The sequence below is a fragment of the Halichoeres trimaculatus genome, unplaced genomic scaffold (genome assembly GCF_033239565.1).
Source record: "Halichoeres trimaculatus isolate MK-OKI-2021-1 unplaced genomic scaffold, fHalTri1.1 fHalTri1_scaffold_43, whole genome shotgun sequence".
Lineage (NCBI taxonomy): Eukaryota > Metazoa > Chordata > Actinopteri > Labriformes > Labridae > Halichoeres > Halichoeres trimaculatus.
In genome coordinates, this window is record NW_027437221.1 from 102,650 (window position 1) to 113,244 (window position 10,595).

Sequence of the window (10,595 nt, forward strand, 5' to 3'; positions counted from 1 at the left end):
GCAAATGCTGTGATATTTGACCCCCAAAACGTGAGAAACTTTCATATTTATGGGAAGATAAAACGCGAATATGAGTTTCAAGTTGATTCATCTAATATGTCATTTTTATGTTTTCCTCGCTTAAGCAAAGCGCTTTTGGTGCTTAACCACGACTCTATGATGCAGGTACATGGGCACTGTAACACAATTGTGCTTTTGTCACACACTCACTGTAATGAGTAAATTACAGTACTTTTCCCATTTCCTGAGCCTTTTCGGTGTTGATTTGTCTTATTCAACATGTTGTCTAGTCTTTTTGTGTTTCTCGTCCTGCAAAGCGTTTTGGTTCATTACAGCGACTCTTTGATGCAGATTCAAGAGAGAACGAGGAATTATTATGCTTTTGTGGCACTAATACTGAAATGAGCAAAACAGAGCACAAATACAGGTAATTCCGTGTCCTGATCAGTATTGTTTTGGCATCCAGCATGTTATTGTAGTGCTTCCCATGGTCATTGCAAATTTCTGCATTCTCTGCCCTCTTTAGCTTTTTCCTGCAAATGCTGTGATATTTGACCCCCAAAACGTGAGAAACTCTCATATTTATGGGAAGATAAAAAGCAAATAAAAGTTTCAAGTTTGATTCAAATAATGTCATTTTTATGTTTTCCTCGCTTAAGCAAAGCGCTTTTGGTGCTAAACCACAACTCTATGATGCAGGTACATGGAAACTGTAACACAATTGTGCTTTTGTCACACACTCACTGAAATGAGTAAATCAGAGTACTTTTCCCATTTCCTGAGCCTTTTCGGTGTTTATTTGTCTCATTCAGCATGTTATCTAGTCTTTTTGTGTTTCTCGCCCTGCAAAGCGTTTTGGTTCATTACAGCGACTCTCTGATGCAGATTCAGGAGATAACTAGGAACTATTATGCTTTTGTGGCACTAATACTGAAATGAGCAAAACAGAGCACAAAAACATGTAATTCCGTGTCCTGAGCCTTTTCTGTGCTGTTTTGGCATCCAGCATGTTATTGTAGATTTTTCCTATGGTCATTGCAAATTTCTGCATTCTCTGCCCTCTTTAGCTTTTTCCTGCAAATGCTGTGATATTTGACCCCCAAAACGTGAGAAACTCTCATATTTATGGGAAGATAAAAAGAAAATAAGAGTTTCAAGTTTGATTCATCTAATATGTCATTTTTATGTTTTTCTCGCTTAAGCAAAGCGCTTTTGGTGCTAAACCACGACTCTATGATGCAGGTACATGGACACTGTAACACAATTGTGCTTCTGTCACACACTTACTGCAATGAAAAAATCAGAGTACTTTTTCCGTTTCCTGAGCCTTTTCGGTGTTGATTTGAGACAAAGCAACATTAAGCATGTTGTCTAGTCTTTTTGTGTTTCTCGTCCTGCAAAGCGTTTTGGTTCATTACAGCGACTCTTTGATGCAGATTCAAGAGAGAACGAGGAATTATTATGCTTTTGTGGCACTAATACTGAAATGAGCAAAACAGAGCACAAATACAGGTAATTCCGTGTCCTGATCAGTATTGTTTTGGCATCCAGCATGTTATTGTAGTGCTTCCTATGGTCATTGCAAATTTCTGCATTCTCTGCCCTCTTTAGCTTTTTCCTGCAAATGCTGTGATATTTGACCCCCAAAACGTGAGAAACTCTCATATTTATGGGAAGATAAAAAGCAAATAAGAGTTTCAAGTTTGATTCAAATAATGTCATTTTTATGTTTTCCTCGCTTAAGCAAAGCGCTTTTGGTGCTAAACCACAACTCTATGATGCAGGTACATGGAAACTGTAACACAATTGTGCTTTTGTCACACACTCACTGAAATGAGTAAATCAGAGTACTTTTCCCATTTCCTGAGCCTTTTCGGTGTTTATTTGTCTCATTCAGCATGTTATCTAGTCTTTTTGTGTTTCTCGCCCTGCAAAGCGTTTTGGTTCATTACAGCGACTCTCTGATGCAGATTCAGGAGATAACTAGGAACTATTATGCTTTTGTGGCACTAATACTGAAATGAGCAAAACAGAGCACAAATACATGTAATTCCGTGTCCTGAGCCTTTTCTGTGCTGTTTTGGCATCCAGCATGTTATTGTAGATTTTTCCTATGGTCATTGCAAATTTCTGCATTCTCTGCCCTCTTTAGCTTTTTCCTGCAAATGCTGTGATATTTGACCCCCAAAACGTGAGAAACTCTCATATTTATGGGAAGATAAAAAGAAAATAAGAGTTTCAAGTTTGATTCATCTAATATGTCATTTTTATGTTTTCCTCGCCCTGCAAAGCGTTTTGGTTCATTACAGCGACTCTTTGATGCAGATTCAAGAGAGAACGAGGAATTATTATGCTTTTGTGGCACTTATACTGAAATGAGCAAAACAGAGTACAAAAACATGTAATTCTGTGTCCTGAGCCTTTTCTGTGCTGTTTTGGCATCCAGCATGTTATTGTAGATTTTTCCTATGGTCATTGCAAATTTCTGCATTCTCTGCCCTTTTTAGCTTTTTCCTGCAAATGCTGTGATATTTGACCCCCAAAACGTGAGAAACTTTCATATTTATGGAAAGATAAAACGCGAATATGACTTTCAAGTTTGATTCATCTAATATGTCATTTTTATGTTTTCCTCGCTTAAGCAAAGCGCTTTTGGTGCTTAACCACGACTCTATGATGCAGGTACATGGACACTGTAACACAATTGTGCTTCTGTCACACACTCACTGAAATGAGTAAATCACAGTACTTTTCCCATTTCCTGAGCCTTTTCGGTGTTGATTTGTCTCATTCAGCATGTTGTCTAGTCTTTTTGGTGTTTCTCGCCCCACATGGCGTTTTGATTCATTACTGGGACTCTCTGATGCAGATTCAAGAGATAACTAGGAGCTATTATGCTTTTGTGGCACTAATACTGAAATGAGCAAAACAGAGTACAAAAACATGTAATTCCGTGTCCTGAGCCTTTTCTGTGCTGTTTTGGCATCCAGCATGTTATTGTAGATTTTTCCTATGGTCATTGCAAATTTCTGCATTCTCTGCCCTCTTTAGCTTTTTCCTGCAAATGCTGTGATATTTGACCCCCAAAACGTGAGAAACTCTCATATTTATGGGAAGATAAAACGCGAATATGAGTTTCAAGTTTGATTCATCTAATATGTCATTTTTATGTTTTCCTCGCTTAAGCAAAGCGCTTTTGGTGCTTAACCACGACTCTATGATGCAGGTACATGGGCACTGTAACACAATTGTGCTTTTGTCACACACTCACTGAAATGAGTAAATCACAGTACTTTTCCCATTTCCTGAGCCTTTTCGGTGTTGATTTGTCTTATTCAACATGTTGTCTAGTCTTTTTGTGTTTCTCGCCCTGCAAAGCGTTTTGGTTCATTACAGCGACTCTTTGATGCAGATTCAAGAGATAACTAGGAACTATTATGCTTTTGTGGCACTAATACTGAAATGAGCAAAACAGAGCACAAATACAGGTAATTCCGTGTCCTGATCAGTATTGTTTTGGCATCCAGCATGTTATTGGAGTGCTTCCTATGGTCATTGCAAATTTCTTCATTCTCTGCCCTCTTTAGCTTTTTCCTGCAAATGCTGTGATATTTGACCCCCAAAACGTGAGAAACTCTCATATTTATGGGAAGATAAAAAGCAAATAAGAGTTTCAAGTTTGATTCAAATAATGTCATTTTTATGTTTTCCTCGCTTAAGCAAAGCGCTTTTGGTGCTAAACCACAACTCTATGATGCAGGTACATGGAAACTGTAACACAATTGTGCTTTTGTCACACACTCACTGAAATGAGTAAATCAGAGTACTTTTCCCATTTCCTGAGCCTTTTCGGTGTTTATTTGTCTCATTCAGCATGTTATCTAGTCTTTTTGTGTTTCTCGCCCTGCAAAGCGTTTTGGTTCATTACAGCGACTCTTTGATGCAGATTCAAGAGGAACGAGGAACTATTATGCTTTTGTGGCACTAATACTGAAATGAGCAAAACAGAGCACAAATACAGGTAATTCCGTGTCCTGATCAGAATTGTTTTGGCATCCAGCATGTTATTGTAGATTTTTCCTATGGTCATTGCAAATTTCTGCATTCTCTGCCCTCTTTAGCTTTTTCCTGCAAATGCTGTGATATTTGACCCCCAAAACGTGAGAAACTCTCATATTTATGGGAAGATAAAAAGCAAATAAGAGTTTCAAGTTTGATTCAAATAATGTCATTTTTATGTTTTTCTCGCTTAAGCAAAGCGCTTTTGGTGCTTAACCACGACTCTATGATGCAGGTACATGGGAACTGTAACACAATTGTGCTTTTGTCACACAATCCCTGAAATGAGTAAATCAGAGTACTTTTTCCGTTTCCTGAGCCTTTTCGGTGTTGATTTGAGACAAATCAACATTCAGCATGTTGTCTAGTCTTTTTGTGTTTCTCGCCCTGCAAAGCGTTTTGGTTCATTACAGCGACTCTTTGATGCAGATTCAAGAGAGAACGAGGAATTATTATGCTTTTGTGGCACTTATACTGAAATGAGCAAAACAGAGCACAAATACAGGTAATTCCGTGTCCTGATCAGTATTGTTTTGGCATCCAGCATGTTATTGTAGATTGTTCCTATGGTCATTGCAAATTTCTGCATTCTCTGCCCTCTTTAGCTTTTTCCTGCAAATGCTGTGATATTTGACCCCCAAAACGTGAGAAACTCTCATATTTATGGGAAGATAAAAAGCAAATAAGAGTTTCAAGTTTGATTCAAATAATGTCATTTTTATGTTTTCCTCGCTTAAGCAAAGCGCTTTTGGTGCTAAACCACAACTCTATGATGCAGGTACATGGAAACTGTAACACAATTGTGCTTTTGTCACACACTCACTGAAATGAGTAAATCAGAGTACTTTTCCCATTTCCCGAGCCTTTTCGGTGTTTATTTGTCTCATTCAGCATGTTATCTAGTCTTTTTGTGTTTCTCGCCCTGCAAAGCGTTTTGGTTCATTACAGCGACTCTCTGATGCAGATTCAGGAGATAACTAGGAACTATTATGCTTTTGTGGCACTAATACTGAAATGAGCAAAACAGAGCACAAAAACATGTAATTCCGTGTCCTGAGCCTTTTCTGTGCTGTTTTGGCATCCAGCATGTTATTGTAGATTTTTCCTATGGTCATTGCAAATTTCTGCATTCTCTGCCCTCTTTAGCTTTTTCCTGCAAATGCTGTGATATTTGACCCCCAAAACGTGAGAAACTCTCATATTTATGGGAAGATAAAAAGAAAATAAGAGTTTCAAGTTTGATTCATCTAATATGTCATTTTTATGTTTTTCTCGCTTAAGCAAAGCGCTTTTGGTGCTTAACCACGACTCTATGATGCAGGTACATGGACACTGTAACACAATTGTGCTTCTGTCACACACTTACTGCAATGAAAAAATCAGAGTACTTTTTCCGTTTCCTGAGCCTTTTCGGTGTTGATTTGAGACAAGGCAACATTTAGCATGTTGTCTAGTCTTTTTGTGTTTCTCGTCCTGCAAAGCGTTTTGGTTCATTACAGCGACTCTTTGATGCAGATTCAAGAGAGAACGAGGAATTATTATGCTTTTGTGGCACTAATACTGAAATGAGCAAAACAGAGCACAAATACAGGTAATTCCGTGTCCTGATCAGTATTGTTTTGGCATCCAGCATGTTATTGCAGTGCTTCCTATGGTCATTGCAAATTTCTGCATTCTCTGCCCTCTTTAGCTTTTTCCTGCAAATGCTGTGATATTTGACCCCCAAAACGTGAGAAACTCTCATATTTATGGGAAGATAAAAAGCAAATAAGAGTTTCAAGTTTGATTCAAATAATGTCATTTTTATGTTTTTCTCGCTTAAGCAAAGCGCTTTTGGTGCTTAACCACGACTCTATGATGCAGGTACATGGGAACTGTAACATAATTGTGCTTTTGTCACACACTCACTTAAATGAGTAAATCAGAGTACTTTTTCCGTTTCCTGAGCCTTTTCGGTGTTGATTTGAGACAAATCAACATTCAGCATGTTGTCTAGTCTTTTTGTGTTTCTCGCCCTGCAAAGCGTTTTGGTTCATTACAGCGACTCTTTGATGCAGATTCAAGAGAGAACGAGGAATTATTATGCTTTTGTGGCACTAATACTGAAATGAGCAAAACAGAGCACAAATACAGGTACTTCCGTGTCCTGATCAGTATTGTTTTGGCATCCAGCATGTTATTGTAGTGCTTCCTATGGTCATTGCAAATTTCTTCATTCTCTGCCCTCTTTAGCTTTTTCCTGCAAATGCTGTGATATTTGACCCCCAAAACGTCAGAAACTCTCATATTTATGGGAAGATAAAAAGAAAATAAGAGTTTCAAGTTTGATTCATCTAATATGTCATTTTTATGTTTTCCTCGCCCTGCAAAGAGTTTTGGTTCATTACAGCGACTCTTTGATGCAGATTCAAGAGAGAACGAGGAATTATTATGCTTTTGTGGCACTTATACTGAAATGAGCAAAACAGAGTACAAAAACATGTAATTCTGTGTCCTGAGCCTTTTCTGTGCCGTTTTGGCATCCAGCATGTTATTGTAGATTGTTCCTATGGTCATTGCAAAATTCTGCATTCTCTGCCCTTTTTAGCTTTTTCCTGCAAATGCTGTGATATTTGACCCCCAAAACGTGAGAAACTTTCATATTTATGGAAAGATAAAACGCGAATATGAGTTTCAAGTTTGATTCATCTAATATGTCATTTTTATGTTTTTCTCGCTTAAGCAAAGCGCTTTTGGTGCTTAACCACGACTCTATGATGCAGGTACATGGGAACTGTAACACAATTGTGCTTTTGTCACACAATCCCTGAAATGAGTAAATCAGAGTACTTTTTCTGTTTCCTGAGCCTTTTCGGTGTTGATTTGAGACAAATCAACATTCAGCATGTTGTCTAGTCTTTTTGTGTTTCTCGCCCTGCAAAGCGTTTTGGTTCATTACAGCGACTCTTTGATGCAGATTCAAGAGAGAACGAGGAATTATTATGCTTTTGTGGCACTAATACTGAAATGAGCAAAACAGAGCACAAATACAGGTAATTCCGTGTCCTGATCAGTATTGTTTTGGCATCCAGCATGTTATTGTAGATTGTTCCTATGGTCATTGCAAATTTCTGCATTCTCTGCCCTCTTTAGCTTTTTCCTGCAAATGCTGTGATATTTGACCCCCAAAACGTGAGAAACTTTCATATTTATGGGAAGATAAAACGCGAATATGAGTTTCAAGTTGATTCATCTAATATGTCATTTTTATGTTTTCCTCGCTTAAGCAAAGCGCTTTTGGTGCTTAACCACGACTCTATGATGCAGGTACATGGGCACTGTAACACAATTGTGCTTTTGTCACACACTCACTGTAATGAGTAAATTACAGTACTTTTCCCATTTCCTGAGCCTTTTCGGTGTTGATTTGTCTTATTCAACATGTTGTCTAGTCTTTTTGTGTTTCTCGTCCTGCAAAGCGTTTTGGTTCATTACAGCGACTCTTTGATGCAGATTCAAGAGAGAACGAGGAATTATTATGCTTTTGTGGCACTAATACTGAAATGAGCAAAACAGAGCACAAATACAGGTAATTCCGTGTCCTGATCAGTATTGTTTTGGCATCCAGCATGTTATTGTAGTGCTTCCCATGGTCATTGCAAATTTCTGCATTCTCTGCCCTCTTTAGCTTTTTCCTGCAAATGCTGTGATATTTGACCCCCAAAACGTGAGAAACTCTCATATTTATGGGAAGATAAAAAGCAAATAAAAGTTTCAAGTTTGATTCAAATAATGTCATTTTTATGTTTTCCTCGCTTAAGCAAAGCGCTTTTGGTGCTAAACCACAACTCTATGATGCAGGTACATGGAAACTGTAACACAATTGTGCTTTTGTCACACACTCACTGAAATGAGTAAATCAGAGTACTTTTCCCATTTCCTGAGCCTTTTCGGTGTTTATTTGTCTCATTCAGCATGTTATCTAGTCTTTTTGTGTTTCTCGCCCTGCAAAGCGTTTTGGTTCATTACAGCGACTCTCTGATGCAGATTCAGGAGATAACTAGGAACTATTATGCTTTTGTGGCACTAATACTGAAATGAGCAAAACAGAGCACAAAAACATGTAATTCCGTGTCCTGAGCCTTTTCTGTGCTGTTTTGGCATCCAGCATGTTATTGTAGATTTTTCCTATGGTCATTGCAAATTTCTGCATTCTCTGCCCTCTTTAGCTTTTTCCTGCAAATGCTGTGATATTTGACCCCCAAAACGTGAGAAACTCTCATATTTATGGGAAGATAAAAAGAAAATAAGAGTTTCAAGTTTGATTCATCTAATAAGTCATTTTTATGTTTTCCTCGCCCTGCAAAGAGTTTTGGTTCATTACAGCGACTCTTTGATGCAGAGTCAAGAGAGAACGAGGAATTATTATGCTTTTGTGGCACTTATACTGAAATGAGCAAAACAGAGTACAAAAACATGTAATTCTGTGTCCTGAGCCTTTTCTGTGCTGTTTTGGCAACCAGCATGTTATTGTAGATTTTTCCTATGGTCATTGCAAATTTCTGCATTCTCTGCCCTTTTTAGCTTTTTCCTGCAAATGCTGTGATATTTGACCCCCAAAACGTGAGAAACTTTCATATTTATGGAAAGATAAAACGCGAATATGACTTTCGAGTTTGATTCATCTAATATGTCATTTTTATGTTTTCCTCGCTTAAGCAAAGCGCTTTTGGTGCTTAACCACGACTCTATGATGCAGGTACATGGACACTGTAACACAATTGTGCTTCTGTCACACACTCACTGAAATGAGTAAATCACAGTACTTTTCCCATTTCCTGAGCCTTTTCGGTGTTGATTTGTCTCATTCAGCATGTTGTCTAGTCTTTTTGGTGTTTCTCGCCCCACATGGCGTTTTGATTCATTACTGGGACTCTCTGATGCAGATTCAAGAGATAACTAGGAGCTATTATGCTTTTGTGGCACTAATACTGAAATGAGCAAAACAGAGTACAAAAACATGTAATTCCGTGTCCTGAGCCTTGTCTGTGCTGTTTTGGCATCCAGCATGTTATTGTAGATTTTTCCTATGGTCATTGCAAATTTCTGCATTCTCTGCCCTCTTTAGCTTTTTCCTGCAAATGCTGTGATATTTGACCCCCAAAACGTGAGAAACTCTCATATTTATGGGAAGATAAAACGCGAATATGAGTTTCAAGTTTGATTCATCTAATATGTCATTTTTATGTTTTCCTCGCTTAAGCAAAGCGCTTTTGGTGCTTAACCACGACTCTATGATGCAGGTACATGGGCACTGTAACACAATTGTGCTTTTGTCACACACTCACTGAAATGAGTTAATCACAGTACTTTTCCCATTTCCTGAGCCTTTTCGGTGTTGATTTGTCTTATTCAACATGTTGTCTAGTCTTTTTGTGTTTCTCGCCCTGCAAAGCGTTTTGGTTCATTACAGCGACTCTTTGATGCAGATTCAAGAGAGAACGAGGAATTATTATGCTTTTGTGGCACTTATACTGAAATGAGCAAAACAGAGCACAAATACAGGTAATTCCGTGTCCTGATCAGTATTGTTTTGGCATCCAGCATGTTATTGTAGATTGTTCCTATGGTCATTGCAAATTTCTGCATTCTCTGCCCTCTTTAGCTTTTTCCTGCAAATGCTGTGATATTTGACCCCCAAAACGTGAGAAACTTTCATATTTATGGGAAGATAAAACGCGAATATGAGTTTCAAGTTTGATTCATCTAATATGTCATTTTTATGTTTTCCTCGCTTAAGCAAAGCGCTTTTGGTGCTTAACCACGACTCTATGATGCAGGTACATGGGCACTGTAACACAATTGTGCTTTTGTCACACACTCACTGTAATGAGTAAATCACAGTACTTTTCCCATTTCCTGAGCCTTTTCGGTGTTGATTTGTCTTATTCAACATGTTGTCTAGTCTTTTTGTGTTTCTCGTCCTGCAAAGCGTTTTGGTTCATTACAGCGACTCTTTGATGCAGATTCAAGAGAGAACGAGGAATTATTATGCTTTTGTGGCACTAATACTGAAATGAGCAAAACAGAGCACAAATACAGGTAATTCCGTGTCCTGATCAGTATTGTTTTGGCATCCAGCATGTTATTGTAGTGCTTCCTATGGTCATTGCAAATTTCTTCATTCTCTGCCCTCTTTAGCTTTTTCCTGCAAATGCTGTGATATTTGACCCCCAAAACGTGAGAAACTCTCATATTTATGGGAAGATAAAAAGCAAATAAGAGTTTCAAGTTTGATTCAAATAATGTCATTTTTATGTTTTCCTCGCTTAAGCAAAGCGCTTTTGGTGCTAAACCACAACTCTATGATGCAGGTACATGGAAACTGTAACACAATTGTGCTTTTGTCACACACTCACTGAAATGAGTAAATCAGAGTACTTTTCCCATTTCCTGAGCCTTTTCGGTGTTTATTTGTCTCATTCAGCATGTTATCTAGTCTTTTTGTGTTTCTCGCCCTGCAAAGCGTTTTGGTTCATTACAGCGACTCTCTGATG